This window comes from Miscanthus floridulus, chromosome 13, assembly GCF_019320115.1.
Source record: "Miscanthus floridulus cultivar M001 chromosome 13, ASM1932011v1, whole genome shotgun sequence".
NCBI classification, from domain to species: domain Eukaryota; kingdom Viridiplantae; phylum Streptophyta; class Magnoliopsida; order Poales; family Poaceae; genus Miscanthus; species Miscanthus floridulus.
The window spans coordinates 10,471,052-10,487,543 of NC_089592.1; the positions used below are offsets into that span (position 1 = coordinate 10,471,052).

The 16,492-nt window shown below is 43.9% G+C and overlaps 1 pseudogene; it reads right to left on the reverse strand.

Annotated features, from left to right (window-relative positions):
* Positions 1 to 11,674: 11,674 nt before the first annotated feature.
* On the reverse strand, positions 11,675 to 15,404 carry LOC136499436 (uncharacterized; annotated as a pseudogene).
* Positions 15,405 to 16,492: the final 1,088 nt, after the last annotated feature.

Genomic DNA, 16,492 nt, shown 5'->3' on the forward strand with positions numbered 1-16,492 from the left:
ATGACTTTGTTGTAATTTTAAACTTGTCATATTACTACCATGTTGCCATGTTTCAAGGTATGAGAAACTCATGTTGCATTTACATGTGGCACTAACTACCATTCACAAGCAATCAAGTATGAAACAAACATAATTGAGAATGTTGCATATACATGTTTTAATAACAATGACATGATGAGGTAGATGATGCACATGTTTATAAAATGAAATGCAATTTTGTGGGACCCAAACACCTGGGGTGTTACACCAATGGTCATTAGTACATTTAAGTAGTGACCGAACACGTTGCTCAAAGTGACCGGACGCACCAACACCAGCGTTCGAGCGTTTCCAGTAAGGTACCAGAAGCGAAAAATCACGACCGGACGCGTCCGGTCATGCCCGACTAGACTCCCTTAGCGTCTGGTCACTCAATGTCTCCCCTGTGCGCTGCATATGTCATCATACGTCATACTGACCGGACTCAGGCCTGAGCGTTCGGTCATTTCTCGCGCCAGCGTCCGGTCATGTGACCGAAACCGCACGCTCACTGCTGCCACTGACCGGACACGCCGGTCTCTCCGAGACCAGCGTCCGGTCACTTACAGTGACCACGTTCACCTGGGTTTAGCCATCGGACACATTCGTTACACTCTGTGAAACCCTGTCTTTTCTATACAGGGTGCCGGTGGCACCGTTGGACTGTCCGCACTCTACGGGCGGACACTCCACCGGTGAAATTTCTTATCCTTGCTCAAATGTGCCAACCACCAAGTGTATCACCTTGTGCACATGTGTGTTAGCACATTTTCATAAAACATTTTCAAGGGTGTTAGCACTCCACTAGATCCTAAATGCATATGCCATGATTAGAGCATCTAGTGGCACTTTGATAACAGTATTTCGATACGAGTTTCACCCCTCTTAATAGTACGGCTATCAAACTAAATGTGATCACACTCGCTAAGTGTCATGATCACCGAAACAAAATGGCTCCTATCACTTATACCTTTGCCTAGAGCCTTTTGTTTTTCTCTTTCTTCTTTTCAAGTCCAAGCACTCGATCATCACCATGGCATGGCACCATCATCATGTCATGATCTTCATTTGCTTCACCACTTGGAATGTGCTACCTATCTCACGATTACCTGATAAACTAGGTTAGCACTTAGGGTTTCATCAATTCACCAAAACCAAACTAGAGCTTTCACCTAGGGAAGCGACCCCTCCGGTGGGCGCAAGTGGCGGCCTGGGCGAGCGGCGCCCTTCCGGTGGGCGCGGGGGCAATGGCCTAGGCGAGTGGCGCCTCTTCGGTGAATGCGGGCGGCGCTAGGCTCTCTCCAGCAGTGGCTCTACTCTCCCTCCCTCACCGACGGTGCGAGTACGAGGCGGGGCCGCATTCGGATCCGCCACCACCAACGATGACCGAGCAGATCCACCGCCGAACCACCTCCACCACTACCAACGACGACGACCAAGCGGATCCGCGCCCGTGGTGGCCAGATCTGGCGAGCAGCGGGCGGCCTCCTCCAGCGAGCGGACACGACGGCGGTGCGGATCTGGTGAGCAACAGTGCGACGCGTGGATGGGCTCGGCGGGCCCATGGGTGGGCTCGCTGGGCTTATCCATAGGTTTTCCTTTTTTTGTTTTTTTATTTGATTTATCAAGGCGGGCATCAAACCGCCTTGGAATAGATCCTATTTATCATGACCTTTGACCGAGACGGTTGCGATGCCCGCCTCGGTTAATCGTTTCTACCCGCCTCGGTAAAGTTTAGTGTAGTAGTGCATCATACAATAAAATGATTTTTTGACGCGACAAGCGCTGATACGCAATTATTATGGTGTTGAAAGTTTAAATTATTTTTAAAAAATATCTTGACGTAAAGACTCAAAACTAAAAAGTTGTAGACTCATCAAAGACTACAATTTTTATGTGAAAATACCTTTATTTGATCATACAAGAAATATATGATTTTTCTAAGGCGACTGGCGCTGGCATGTGATTATTATGCTACTGAAACCTTATATTATTTTTAGATCATCTTAGTGACCTCAAATGAAAAATCTCAAAACTAAAGGGTTGTAGATCTTATCGAGGGCTACAACTTTTATATAAAAATGTCTTCATTTGACACCATACAAGGAATATATGATTTTTCTAAGACTGTTAGTTGGGTAATCATAGAAAGTCTGTAAGGATCTGAATGCGAAAGGCTAGGGGTTTTCTACTTTGTATCGAAGTAGAGGTAAAACCACTGGCGGAGCATGCCTCTCGGAAAGTGGCTAGTCTGGAGAAGCCTCCGAGCATCCAAAGACATTTTTATTTTTAATCATTTTTCAAATCTTATTTTAATAATAATCTATCCATTTTTATTTTATTTCTAATTCTTTTAGCCGCACCAATACTTCTGACTGAGTAAATTCACGCTTGCGTTGACGTACTAAGATCTGCTAGGTTAAATGACAATTTCTATATGATAAATCTTGTCACGTCATTTCTGTTGATATGGTAATATTATTTTACGGTGTCAATGGGAATACTGCGATAAGCCTCAACTATAAAAAACCGTATCTTTTTCATACAGTTCTGGATGAAGATGATTTTTATATTAACGACTTTAAATTAAAAACTTGAAACGAAAAGTTATAGATATCATTAAAAACTATAATTTTTATATAAAAATTATTTCATTTTAAACGCTTGGAGGCATTCTCCCGACTTGCCAGACAGGAAGAGGCATCCTCCGCCACTAGCTTTACCTACCTCGGTGCACGTAGCACGTGCTCCTCAGAGCTACTGTACGTCGTTGGTGTGACAAGATTAAATGAGACGATGGGACACAAAACAACCCAAGACAAGATTAAAGCCCTGTTACATGCTCTCCTAAAATTAATGTCACATCGAATATTTAGACATATGCATAGAGTATTAAATATAGACTAATTATGAAACTAATTACACAACTTACAACTAATTTGCGAGGCGAATCTTTTAAACCTAATTAGTTCATGATTTGACAACGTGGTGCTACAGTAACATGTGCTAATGATAGATTAATTAGGCTTAAAAAAATCGTCTCACAAATTAGCCTAATTAGTTTTATAACTAATCTATATTTAATGCTCTTTATTAGTATCTAAATATTCGATGTGACATAAATTTTATGAGCGATTAAAGAACCAAACACCGCCTAAGTACGCTAGTCCAATGATTGTTGCACCGAACCAGCAACAATCACAGATTGACAGTACCAATACGTACCAGTACTTGACTTGACCTTCTACAATGATTGTTGCATCCCAATTATATTTACTCCATTAGTCCAGAAAAAAATACAATTATGAATTACGTGCTAATAAAAGTAGTTTACATTAGATCGAATTTCTAGTGAATAGTATTCATATTTATTGCTTTAAATTAATTATTATATAAATATATTTCATCATTAATCTAAGTTATTTATTTGATATCATAAATATTGATATTTTTTTATAATTGGTCAAACTAAAGATACTAAAACTTGGCACTATGCTAAAATTGCATTTCTTTTTAGACGGAGGGAGTATATAGGGAACGAATTCAGATTAATCTCTTTATTGTTAGCACAACATTGTCAGTACAGGGCTTATTAGGATTTCAATATAGTCACGATTTATAAGCTTTGACTGACCACATTGCCCATTGGTTATAAGTTTTTAAACATAATCGTTGTATCAATATATTTATATTTGATATGCATGTCTCATACATTTTTTTAACAATGATTGGCAAAAAAAAAAAACTGATGATAAGATATATTTGTACTTATCTATTTCATAAATATTTTTTAACAGTGATTGGCAAAAATATATGATGAAACTGTTTCTTAGGAAGAAACCACCGCCCTGTTGGCTGGTTGGTTCGTGGGCACGTAAAACGAAGGAGGAAGAAACGACAACTTTCGTGTTGAGAGGAAACCAGTGGTTTCTCTGCGGGTGGAGCCCGTGACGGGACTTCTCGGTTCTTGCTGCCGCGCTCACCGCCGCACAGGTCGCACAGCTGTGCTCGCCATCCGCGAAGGCTGCGCCGCCGCGCAGGCAGCGCCTCTGCCCAGGCCGTGCTCGCCGTCCGCGCATCACGCTGGCCGCGCCACGCAGGCCACGGATGCTCCTCGCGCTCCCGTGCAGGCCGTCGCGCACGCTCGCCTGCGCTGGCCAAATGACGAGCTGTTTCTTGGGTTAGAAAGTGGACTTGATAAGCTTTTCAACAAGTACTTATTCACCTCCAAAGGTTGCAGGATTAAGGAGTTATTGCTGCTTCTTTTGATGGTCCGAACAGGTCAAGGTCAGTCTTGATGGCTTATTGGTCCGATCCTCATGGTCCGAGTGTTGTAGTTCGTCGCACCCTCATCTTTATGTGTATAACTAAGTACAACCAAAGTATATTGAAGTTAATTTCATCTAGGAGTGAGTTCACTTCTATTCGGAGTAGCTTTGCTCGGCTACATATATGCGTAATTGTCACTTCATACACTTACACTTGCTTATGCGTAACTTGAGTAACCGGTGGCATGTCCTCGTTACTCCCCCTGTCTCACCTGCTCTTCTTGTTCCTGATGAAGAAGAACAGATGGTACTCTTTTGGAAGATGGAGTTAGGAGAGAGAAAGAGAGAAAAAAGCAATATTTATTAGGCCAAGACACATGCGTTGTGTGTGGTATGTTGACGTGATTGTTATGAAAACGGTGCATAATTTTAAGCGTTGAGACTGCCCTAATCTCTCTTACCTATCTCTCGGTCCAAGCTTCCGAGGTGGTCAAGAGCAAGGCCGAGGGATAGGGGGTGCGTGCAGGTCCTGCCCACTCCCTCCGTATAATGTTATGTATGACTCAAATCACTAGAGAGTAGATATAAATTAGCTAAGTATATCAATATCACTTTTTTGATCTAGGAAAGGGACTAGTGAAAATCTATTTATCCAATGGTTGATAGGTTCCTAAAATTAGTCGTCTCTCTTCTAGTATCTACTACGACCACTGAGAGGGCTCTTACATGTAGGAAACTTGTCAAGACACATACCAGAAGTAAGATTACAGATGGCTTTTGTGAAGTTTCATGGAAGTTTACATTGAAAAGAAACCGGTAGCCAAGAATAGTTCCAAAAATATTATTAAATCTTATGATCTAGTTGGTACTCATCGAGTTAAATTCAAGCTAGCAGAGATGTAACTAAAATATTATTCTCTTATATTACCAAACATATGTTACATCATTTTTCTATGCGTGATATGAATAAATTGGTATATATGCATATGTATGATTATATATATCTTCATTTTACATTTATTTTTCTGTTTCATGAACTTTCACTACCAGATTCAACTTCTTTGCCGAGTGCCTGAGGCACTCGGCAAAGGCTAATATACACTCGGCAAAGCCTTTGTCGAGTGTTACACTCGGCAAAGGGCGCTCGGTAAACAGTTTATCAGCAAAGACCTCTTTGCCGAGTGCACTTTATCGGGCACTCGGCAAAGGCTTTGCTGAGTGCCAATCCGATACTCTGCAAAGAAAAGTAGCCGTGACGGCGAGCGCCACCGTGACGGCGGCTTTGCCGAGTGTCAAGGTCAAGCACTCGGCAAAGGTACCCGATTTGCCGAGCGCCGTTGACTTAGACACTCGGCAAAGGTGGCCACTTTGCCGAGTGTCGCCGACAAGACACTCGGCAAAGTGGCGACCTTTGCCGAGTGCCTGGCCCATGGCACTCGGCAAACCTGTGATGTTTGCTGAGTACAATGGCCATTGCACTCGGCATAGCATGTTTTCAGGTAGTTCCCAGATGGTCACTTTGCCGAGTGTCATGGCCATTGCACTCGGCAAAGTGACTGAAAACAACCTTTTTATTTGTTTTTAAATCCCATCCAAACAAACAGAAGATATATATAACAAACATCACCAACATCACATATATATCATCAACACCACATATATATCACCAACACCACATATATATCACAAACGTCATATGTCTCACAATATATCACAAATAAGTTCACAAGCAATCCAAGTGCTCCATCATTGTCAACCACAATTGCAAATAGAAGTATCATTAACAACCACAAGTATCATCACTGATTTGGTGAAGGATTCGCTGAAGCATAAGGATCGTTCGATGCCGCCAATTGATTCTACACAAAGGAGAAGAGATTGCATATATGAAACAAGATAAATATATACCATACATAAATAAAACTTTCATACTCCACTAGGTTTGACCGTAAGCATGAACATACAAACTAAAACATTTATACTCACAGGAGTAGAATAGTGAGGAGGTGGAGATGGAGATGGAGCGAATAGCGAAAGTGGCGGAGCTATACCCGTAGTGGTGCCAAGACTTTGCATGTACTGAAGAATCTCCGCCATCCTCCGCTGCTCGGCCTCCACCCTCTCCATCTTCGCCTACATCTGCTCCCGTATCCTCCTCTCTTGTTCCAGCTAGGCCTACAATATATTCACCCCCAATGTTACAATAATGCAAAGGAAATGTATGAAAAAACCAATGAACGACGAATAAACCAGGAATAACCTCGAGTGCCTCCACCCGGTGGTGTGAAGTGTCCTGTCGAGGCTGCTCGTGCTGCTTGCTTGAATCTGGGAGAGACTGGGAGTAGCGGCCGAGTCGATTGCGTCGTCGCCAATCTAGTACCGCCCATGCTTCTTGCCTCCTCCCACCCTCATGATGACTTCTCCATCAAGGTCCTCGGTGCTCGGATCGTACTCTGACCCATGGACCTCCCTTGCCATCGATGTGTACTCACTGAGGCGGTTATGGACGGTCGCATTGCTGTACACCTCGGGCCCATCCTTCGGGTTGTAGTTGACGTCGGACGTCGCCTTACCCTTGTGGGCCATAGAAAATGCCTTGAAGATGGAGCAAGGCTGGCTACCATGTGACGCCGATTGCGAGAAAAAAATGCAAGATGATTAGAAATCATGCAGAATTGAGCGTTATAATAAATAAATAAATTTGTGTACCCATATTTCTGCGTATCCGCTAAGGCTACGGCTGCCTTGATGGTGTGCTACACCTAACATCATCAAACGCCGCTCTCGGCACAAGTTGTGCGTCTCCTCCCACTCGCGTGAGCACCACCTGTCCACCATCTGTTCGCAGCACTGGGGATGCGTGGCGCACCAATAAGGAATCATCTACAGGCCATCAAGTACATGACATATCAGAAGATGAAATTAAGCCTACTTAATCTCAAAAGGAATCAGTGTTAATGTTCTGTATTTACCAGTAGGTACTGGTCCCGGGTCAGCGTCATGGATCTTGCGTCCCTTTTGGTGACCTTCGTTCCAAGGACGGTCCCGTGGTAAGTTACGATGGCCTGGATACGCGTCTCGTAATGCATGTCCATGACGAGTTTTTGCAGCATTTGGTAGCTACCGCATCCGCCCTGGCCTCATGTCCATCCTGGCATCTAAAGAAATCCTGCATACAAACACGATGTATCCATTCGTTATTTCAAGAATGTATTGAGCAATGTAGTACGAGAAAGACTTACCCACAGCTCTTGCTTCACCCGCTCTGCCTTGTTGTTGAATACCCTACAAGCCCGATCTACAGCATCGGGGGCGACGGCGTAGTGGTCAAACGAGTAGGCCAGCCCCGTCACTCCGGCGTACTCAACCAGGCTAGGGAAGTGCTCCTTGCACAGAAGACCGAGGATGCCATTGACTTGGCGTGTGTGACCACCTCCACTCGCCACAATCGTCCAGTTCCTGCCCAAGTGATTAAGAAAAAATATTAATTTCTATTTTGATTTTCAACATATCATATAAAGTAGTGATAACATCTAAAGTTACTTACTTTTCCCCCTCGGGTCAAATCAGCAGGCGTCTCTCATGAGGTATTGGTCGCTGAGGGAGGCTCATGGGACCTCGCAAGTAGACGCTCGATGAACTAGAGGAAGCAGAACCTCCCGTTGTCACCTTGTCCTTGTCGTCCTCCTACGCATCCTCCTACGCCTCCTCATCGTCCTCCTGCACCTCTGTAGCAGCCGGTTTTAAGAATAAAACCAGATACGCACCATATATGAGCCCAGGAAGTCAAATCTCACATATAGCTACAAATAAGGGTAATATCAAAAGCCAATGCTTAAATACATAGCGTATTAGTATAAAGAATATAACCTAGAGTATAGACAACGTAAAGACAACTTCGATCTTTAGGCGAAGACTCCAAATCCACAGGGACAACTGACTGGTTGATCACAAGCCTAATTCCTCCAAACTCTAGTAATCTGATACCCATCCGGGATTTTTATCCAAATAATTGAAAATAAAGCAAGTGTAAGTACATGTCGTACTCAACAAATATAACATGGGGTTCATGAGGCTCAAAAGGCTGACACTGGTTGAACTGCGATTAGCTTTTAATGATTCATGATTTTAGCATAGGAGTAGCAACAAGTTTATCTCAAGCCCATAAACACACGATCAGGTAAACACGAATAATGAATAGCATAAACAATAATCATTAATGGGCATATTCATCATCAGTATCGTTCGAGTTCATCATCATTAACCATTAGTGATCATCTATTTCGTAAGGGTTCCAAGGCTGCTCGTGACCGTGAGCACAACTAATATACCGGTTTTATACTCTACAGAGGTTGTACACTTTCACTATGAGTCGTGATTTACCCTTTCATCCAAGGTGATCAGTCTCTTGACCCACTACCAAGGAAGATCGATAGGGTTCACTATGAAACCTTTCAAAGGTTTGTCTACCAAGTTAGGGACATTAGATTTACTCGACAAACAGATATAGGACCCTCCCTGTCGAATGGCACAATGACACGCAACCTATACACATAAGAGTAGAGGCTATCCTATATCTGATTCGTCAAGTCATTCTTACACCAATAAAGGTATCCACTAACAAGCTAGAAAAGGTCTTCATAATGAGCTAAAGCCAGAGCCATGTAGCCCTCACAACTGTACTGTAAGTCCTAGATGATCACTTACAGATAAGTCCTTAGGGAGAGTAATCTAGAGCACCATAAAAATAGCCCAATGCTCTAGCCCCCTTGTTCCATGTTGCTAAAAAGCATCTTTTAGTGTTTATTGCATATTACATTAGTCAAGTTACAAGATCATGGTTGTAGTTTGAGCACTAGCAAAGCTACCCAATGCAATACCCCATAGGAGTCAAGATACAAGTACAAAAGACTAGGATATCCTTAGTGGTAGTCAAGGTAGACACATGCAATATGAATTAAATGATTAAAGGTGTATAGGACAACAAGAAATATTCCATGCTATACTTACCTTAAAACACTAATCCTTCGGTAAGCTTTAATCTTCAACGTTCTTCTTTCTCTTCTTGATCACCACGTATATCTCACCGACTAGGCGAAATCATAAAGCACCACACAAGCATCCATACAATCATACATGAAGCAAACAACAGATCTAAATTAGAACAGTACACCAAACATAAAATCAAGATGAAAAGTTTGTAAAATGAATCTATGTCTCGCTACGAACACACAGACGCGAAAAAGCACTCTAATCGGAGCTACGGTGGAAAAGATACAACTACCGAAAGATCTACTCATAAAACTATTAGCTTCATGTGCTTTAATTATATAAAAACATATATAAGATATTTTATAGATAATATAATTTAAGTCAAATTTAGATTTGAATTATAAAACTAAAGTAAAACAAATCATATTTTATTTACAAAATCCAGTTGCATAATCATTAATCAAGATATGATTTAAACCATAAAATTCTAGAAAAAGTAATATGGTAAACATTATTACTAACGCGTAGATCTCGTTGCTACGAATCTAACGCAACTTGAACAGGTCAAATCAGAGCTAAAACGTAGAAGATCTGAAATAAACAAGATTTTCTTTATTAAAATAATAGATTAAATCTAACCTCGAATTTTAAAAGTTGAAAACATACTTAACAGTAGCATGAATATGTAGATTATGAAATTATGAACCTAATGCAAGTTGAACGGGTCAAATCGGAGTTAAAATGGAAAAGTTATGGCCCAAACAAAATCAGTGGCAAATCTGTAAATAAGTGAAAGCGTATTTTGGATATAAACCGAAGATACTACGCTTTCAAAACAAGAAAATGAAGTCGAGGAAAGGTGCTAGGGTCTGCAGGTTTGAAATTAGAAAAGTAAAGGGGCTCTTTAGCAAAATCTCATGCGAAACGGTACCTTCTAATCAGAGCCACAGATCTCAAGATGGACGGCCGAAAACAAAAGCAAGGGAGAGAGAGAGAGAGAGAGCTGGCCGCCGGAACAGTGCCTATGGCGGCGATTCAACCGGCGTGGAGGATTTAACACCAGAGATTTTGGGGAAAACTGCGAGGGGCTCAGTTGGACTCGGAGTTTGGCACAGGGAGCAAGATTGGGAGGCGCGAAACTCAATTCGGCCATCTACAGCAGCTATGGGCGAGCAGAGCAAGCTAGCAGCATGCCATGGCAGCGGCGGAGCGACGGCGTAGCGTTGCAAGGTGACTCAGAGCGAGGGAGAGGGCGTGAAGGGGTTATGCGGGTTCAAGAAGTTCATGTGAAGCTTTGTGAGATACTTACCGTGGCTGAGGACCAACTAGGCGGCTCGGCGACGTCAGGCTTTTTTGGCGGATGCGGGACTGCGAAACTAGGGCTCCTGGTGGTGCTATGGTTCGATCTAGGGCACGGTGGGGGACACACGGCACCAGGAGGCTACTATTTAAGGGTCGGGTTAGCTTATGGCGCAAGGTACCGAGGTGACTCGTGTCGAAGAAGGACATGGCCATGGCGAGTCCATGTCGGTTATGAACTAGGAGAAACATCTGACGAGTGGGCTAGGGCAGTCAGCGAGGGAGAGAGGAGAACGCGCGTGGCACGGCGTGACTTGGGCCGACGAAGCTGGGCCATTGCGGTGCAACGCGGAAGAAAATGCGGTAGTGCTGGGCTACGGCTTGATAGGGCTCTGGCCCAAGCGAGAGAAGGAGAGGGGAGTAGCACGAGAGGAAGGAAAAGCAGGCCGACCCAGCTACTGGGCTGAGCAAGAGGAGGAAACAGGCCTTCAGGTCGAGAAAGGAAGAGAGAGGGAGAGAAATGAAAATACTTTTCCAAATTTCTTTTCTATTTTTCCTTTTTCATTTTCAAACCAATTTCAATTAGAATTTTGATTATACTTTTCAACTTAACTAAAAGTGAGATATTTTAGTAAGTTCTCAAAAATAAATTTTAGAACCTTTTTAAATTCTTTTATTTTCTTTTTGTCCTCTTTTCTTTTACTTCAAAGCCATTTTCAATTTCATTTGCAAAAGCATTTTAAACCACTCAATCAAATACATCAAATGCAAGGGCATGTATGCACAATCATGTTGCTAAACCTTATGATGAGTTTTAATTCAATGAAAATTTTATTTTCCTATATTTCATGAGCACAAAATTCCAAATTAACTCATTTTAGCTCTATTTCCAAAAATTCAAAATTTAGGGTGTTACAGCCTCATCGGCGTCCTCCTAGGGCACCTGCTGCTCCTCCTCCTCCTCACGCGATGGGGCGGCAGGCGATGACTCCCTCCTATAGCTACTCCTCCTCCTACTCTCCCCCGGTGCAGCGGTCCATGTCCTTCGGTACAAGGACGTTAGCTTCCTCATCTCACCGCCCACCATCTTTGTTCAATCACCTACAATTAAAAAGAGTAAACCAATAAGCATAGATAAATAAGAAGTACTTAGAAATAGATGCAAAATAAACAAAATGTAATTACAAAATAACATAGTATTACATGTATTAGAAATAATCTTCATGATCGGGATTAGCTGAATTATAAGTCTCATCATCACTATCAATCATGTCGAAATAATCTACACTATCTGAATGAGCAATGTTGTCATTGTCTTGTCTAAATGTAATCGCTCAAGCATTTGTAAGTCCTTCACATTTTGCACCTCATCTCCAGTGCCCTCTTCAATAACCGTTTCATTGTCTACTTCCATTCCGATCGTTTCGGTTAAGTCTATCTCAAACCTCCATTCTAGTCTCTCTTCTTGAAAGAACTCTCCGTCATATGTGTTTGGGTCTAAGTTATAATCTTCATCGTTTGGGATAGGCACTTTACCGTGTGGCGATACCCTGTGCACAATATCCCAACCCTTAAGATGCCTTATGGTTTGACACGCATATGGGAGATAATAAACTTGTGTGGCCTGTTGGGCCACAATATAGACATCATCACCTGGTAAGATGGAATCATGTCGAATTTCGACTAGCCCAAGATTAGAATATGTCCGTCTTGTTACTTCAGGATCAAACCAATGACATTTGAATATGACGGGATTAAAAGGTTTGGAACCATGAAACTTGAGTTCATATATTTCTTCAATTCTTCCATAATACTCGACCTCATCAATGCCAGGTGTAAAAACTCAGAAACTTGTGGTTCTTCGATTGGGCCGACTTTGCTCGTAGCTTGTTATGCGAAAGCGATATCCATTCACGTCATAACCAGAAAATAACCTGACCCTATAGGCAAAGCCATCGGCAACCTATCTCAACTCAAAACGCATAGACGCATCCCTCTGGCCCTACAAGCTCAAGCCGGATACATCGTTATATTATTCGCACATACGATTAACTTGGAATGTCAAACTAAGTACGAGCTAAATTGGACGGTACCTTCTGTTTGAACCAAGAAATGAAATCGGGCATTCTATTTCCCGCACCCTGTCTAAGAAGGGTATCTACCTGCTGCGGGGTAGGATCCCTTGATTGACGCTAGAATTCATGAAGAAATTCCCTGTACCAACAAGAAACAAGGGGGTTGGATGTAGAATAGTGACAACGTATTTAACAAGTTCGTTGAGAACTTACTGCATGTACGGCGCCACTTCATCAAGGTTGGTCAACACGTATAGCATGATATGGCGCCACTCTTCATGATTCAAGGTCTTGGGGGTCGATGCACTTGTGCTTCCAAGTTGCCCTCGGAAAAGGCCAAGGTTCGATTCATTTTCGCCAGTATTGTAACGAGGGGGTGGATTATGCACGCTAGGGAAGTTGTCACCATAGTATGTTGTTGTGAAGTTTGCCACCTCCTCCAGAATGTATGCCTCTGCAATGGAAACCTCAATTTTGCATTTATTTCTACATTTCTTTCGAAGAACCTTTAGACATCTCTCGATTGGATAGCACCAACGGCCCTGCATGGCCCCCCATTCGTGCCTCATACGGGAGGTGCAAAATCAAATGCTGCATCGGATTGAAGAAGCCGGGTGGAAAGATCTTCTCCAACTTATAGAGCAACACATGTGCCATTCTTTCCAAGTCAGCAATCATGGTCCGAGATAACTCCTTGGCACAAAGCTGGTGAAAGAAATAGCTCAACTCTGCCAGCACTAGCCAGACATGCTCAGGGACATAGCCTCGAACCATCGCCAGAAGAAGTCGCTTAATCCATATGTGGTAATCATGACTCTTCATCCCTAAGACTCACATAGTAGATAAGTTCACTCCTCTCCTTAGATTAGCTGCATACCCATCAGGGAACATTAACGTCTGCATCCATTCTAGTACTTCCCTCTTTTGGGGCTTGCTCAAGACAAAATCGGCCTTAGGCCTTCTCCATGTCTTGCCGTGACTAGGAGGCTTCATGTGTTGGTTTGGTCTATCGCATAACGTTGCCAGATCCACTCTAGCCTTAACGTTGTCCTTTGACTTGTCAGGAATGTCCATGATTGTTGCCCAAAGTGCCTCGGCGATATTCTTTTTAGTGTGCATTACATCAATGTTGTGTGGAAGGAGAAGGTCCTCAAAATAGGGGAGCCAAGTCAAGCCTGACTTATGAGTCCACATATATTGCTCTCCATATCCCACAAAACCACCTTCTAGATTGACCACGAGACCATCTATTTGTTCACGAACCGCGGCACCAGTCATTATTGGTGGTGCAGGGTCTGTCACTACAACACCTTTCATAAAGTTCTTAATGTCTCGTCTGAATGCATGGTCAAGAGGGAAGAATTGTCGATGCTTGTCGAACGATGAATACTTACCACCCTTCTACAACCAAATGAACCTCAAACCTTCCTTGCATACTGGACATGGAAACTTCCCATGAACACACCAGGCGCATAATATCCCATACGCCAGGAAGTCATGCAGGGAGTAGTGGTACCAAACATGCATTTTGAAGTTTTTCTTTGTAGCTCGGTCGTATGTCCATACCCCTTCCTCCCAAGCATAGACCAATTCATCAATCACAGGCTCCATGAACACACCCATATTATTCCCTGGGTGTCCAGGAATTATCAACGACAAGAATATGTTCTGTCATTGAAAGCATACGCCGGGGGGGGGGGGAGATTGAGGGGGATAACGAACACAGGCCAACATGTGTATGGGGCAGCCATCATTCCATAAGGATTGAACCCATCTATTGCCAGTGCAACACGTACATTACGAGCCTCTTTAGCTTTCTCATGATGAATGCCATCAAAGTGGGTCCATGCTTCACCATCGAATGCATGTACCATCATGTCAGGATTGTATCGTTTGCTATTTTGTGCCATGTCATCTGTTTCATGGATTCCTCGGTCATGTATAGTCGTTGGATGCTCGGTATGAACAAAAGGTGCCGTAGGATTGTTACGGGGATGTCAAGCTGCCTCTTCTGGCCATCACCAGAATCTACCTCTAGGAACCTAGAGGATTTACACTTTGGATAGTACTTTGCTTCTATGTATTCTTTCCTAAATAGGACACACCCCTTCGGGCAAGCATGTATCTGCTCATACGGCATCTTAAGTGCACGAAGGAGTTTCTGTGACTCATGCATGCTCTTTGGCCGAAGGTGACCCTTCGGAAGTAGGTTGCCAATAACTATCAACATACCATCGAAGGCGTCTTGACTCAGGCTATACTAGGACTTTAACACCATAATGCGTCAAATGGCATCCAGTTGAGAAACCTTTGTTTGGCCGTGAAGGGGTTTCTGTGCCGCGGCAAACATGTCGTAGAACGCCTTTGTGGTTGCCTCTGGCTCCTCCTCCGTACGTCCTTCAGTGAACTGTGCCTCGTGATAGTCATTTAACATCTCTGCTACCCCGGCATCAGCATCATAATCCTCGACGCGTGGTCTCACCACCTCCTCTCTCATATGATCGGCTTCACCATGGTAGACCCACCGGGTATAGTCTGTCGTAAATCCATTCTTCCAAAGATGTTCCCCCATGACCTTCTTCATTTGTCTTTTCCTGTTTGCACATTTGCTGCGGGGACAACAAATTTTACTCGCTCCTTTAGCAGCCACGCCAAATGCCTATTCCAAGAAAGCATTGGTCTTGTCGATCCATTCATTGGTGACCTGACCCTGACTTGCACGGCCCATGTACATCCACTCGTGGTCCTCCATCCTCTAACATATATAGCGATGAGTAATACGAACATCAATTGCATCTACACGACATTCCTACTATCTAATAGGTGAGGATAGGTCCTAATCCCACGCGAGGATGCGTAGGTGGGGTTACTTTCCATGCTCTACTCCTATCCGAAACAAAATTTCAGCAGCACCTCCCTGCTGTTCTCCAAATACACGTCCTGCCAGGGAGAGTGTGTATCCGAAGAACAATAGGGAGATGATGTTGAAACTCTGTCTCGGATCAGAGCAGACCATGGAAACTAACCCCACCTACACATCCGCGGGCTGTCCAAAAAATGTGGACAATTCAAAATAGATACGGTTTTAGATATGGAAATATCTGCATATTTCCAACCGTATCTCTTTCGAACGGGAGACGCCTAACTGGGTTACGTGATCTATGACCATGATACGGAAAGAGAGGTTATACCTTGGGTGGCGGTGGAGTCAGGCTAGCGAGGCCGTGGTGGGTATGTGGAGTGGCGAGGTGACACGATGCAGGCAGACCCGCAGCGGCAAGGAAGGCGATCGGGGTCGCCAAGGTACTCCGGCTCCGCTCCGACGGGCTCTTCTCAACAAAAAAAGAAACATAAAACTATCAATACAAAATTTCGGCAGCACCTCCCCTGCACGGTGAGTTTTCCAAAACCTGCAAGAAAACTAACGGCACGATGGCCGACATGCACATATATATGAACGGCACGATGGCCGACATGCACAAGATTATATCCAATCACACATATATAACAATATCACAACCACTCCTACGACTACCACCACTGCTACTCTACCACTACTACTACCGCAACTACTAGTAATACTATGACGATGATGACGGTAGGGCATACCTAGTGGGCGTCGTAGGGCGGTGGTGGTGAAGGGGCCAGAGCGCCGGTGGACAAGGCGATGGCTGGGGAAGCGCCGATGACGGCGCAGGCGTGGGCGGGGGCGGCGCGGGCGCGGGCGCGGGCGGGGCTGGCGCCTCCTCCTTCTTCCTCCTTCCTCCTCCTCCTTCTCTTCCTCCTTCCTCCTCTCCTCCTCCTCTCTTTCTCCTCCTCCTCCGGCGGCGCAGGCGGGGG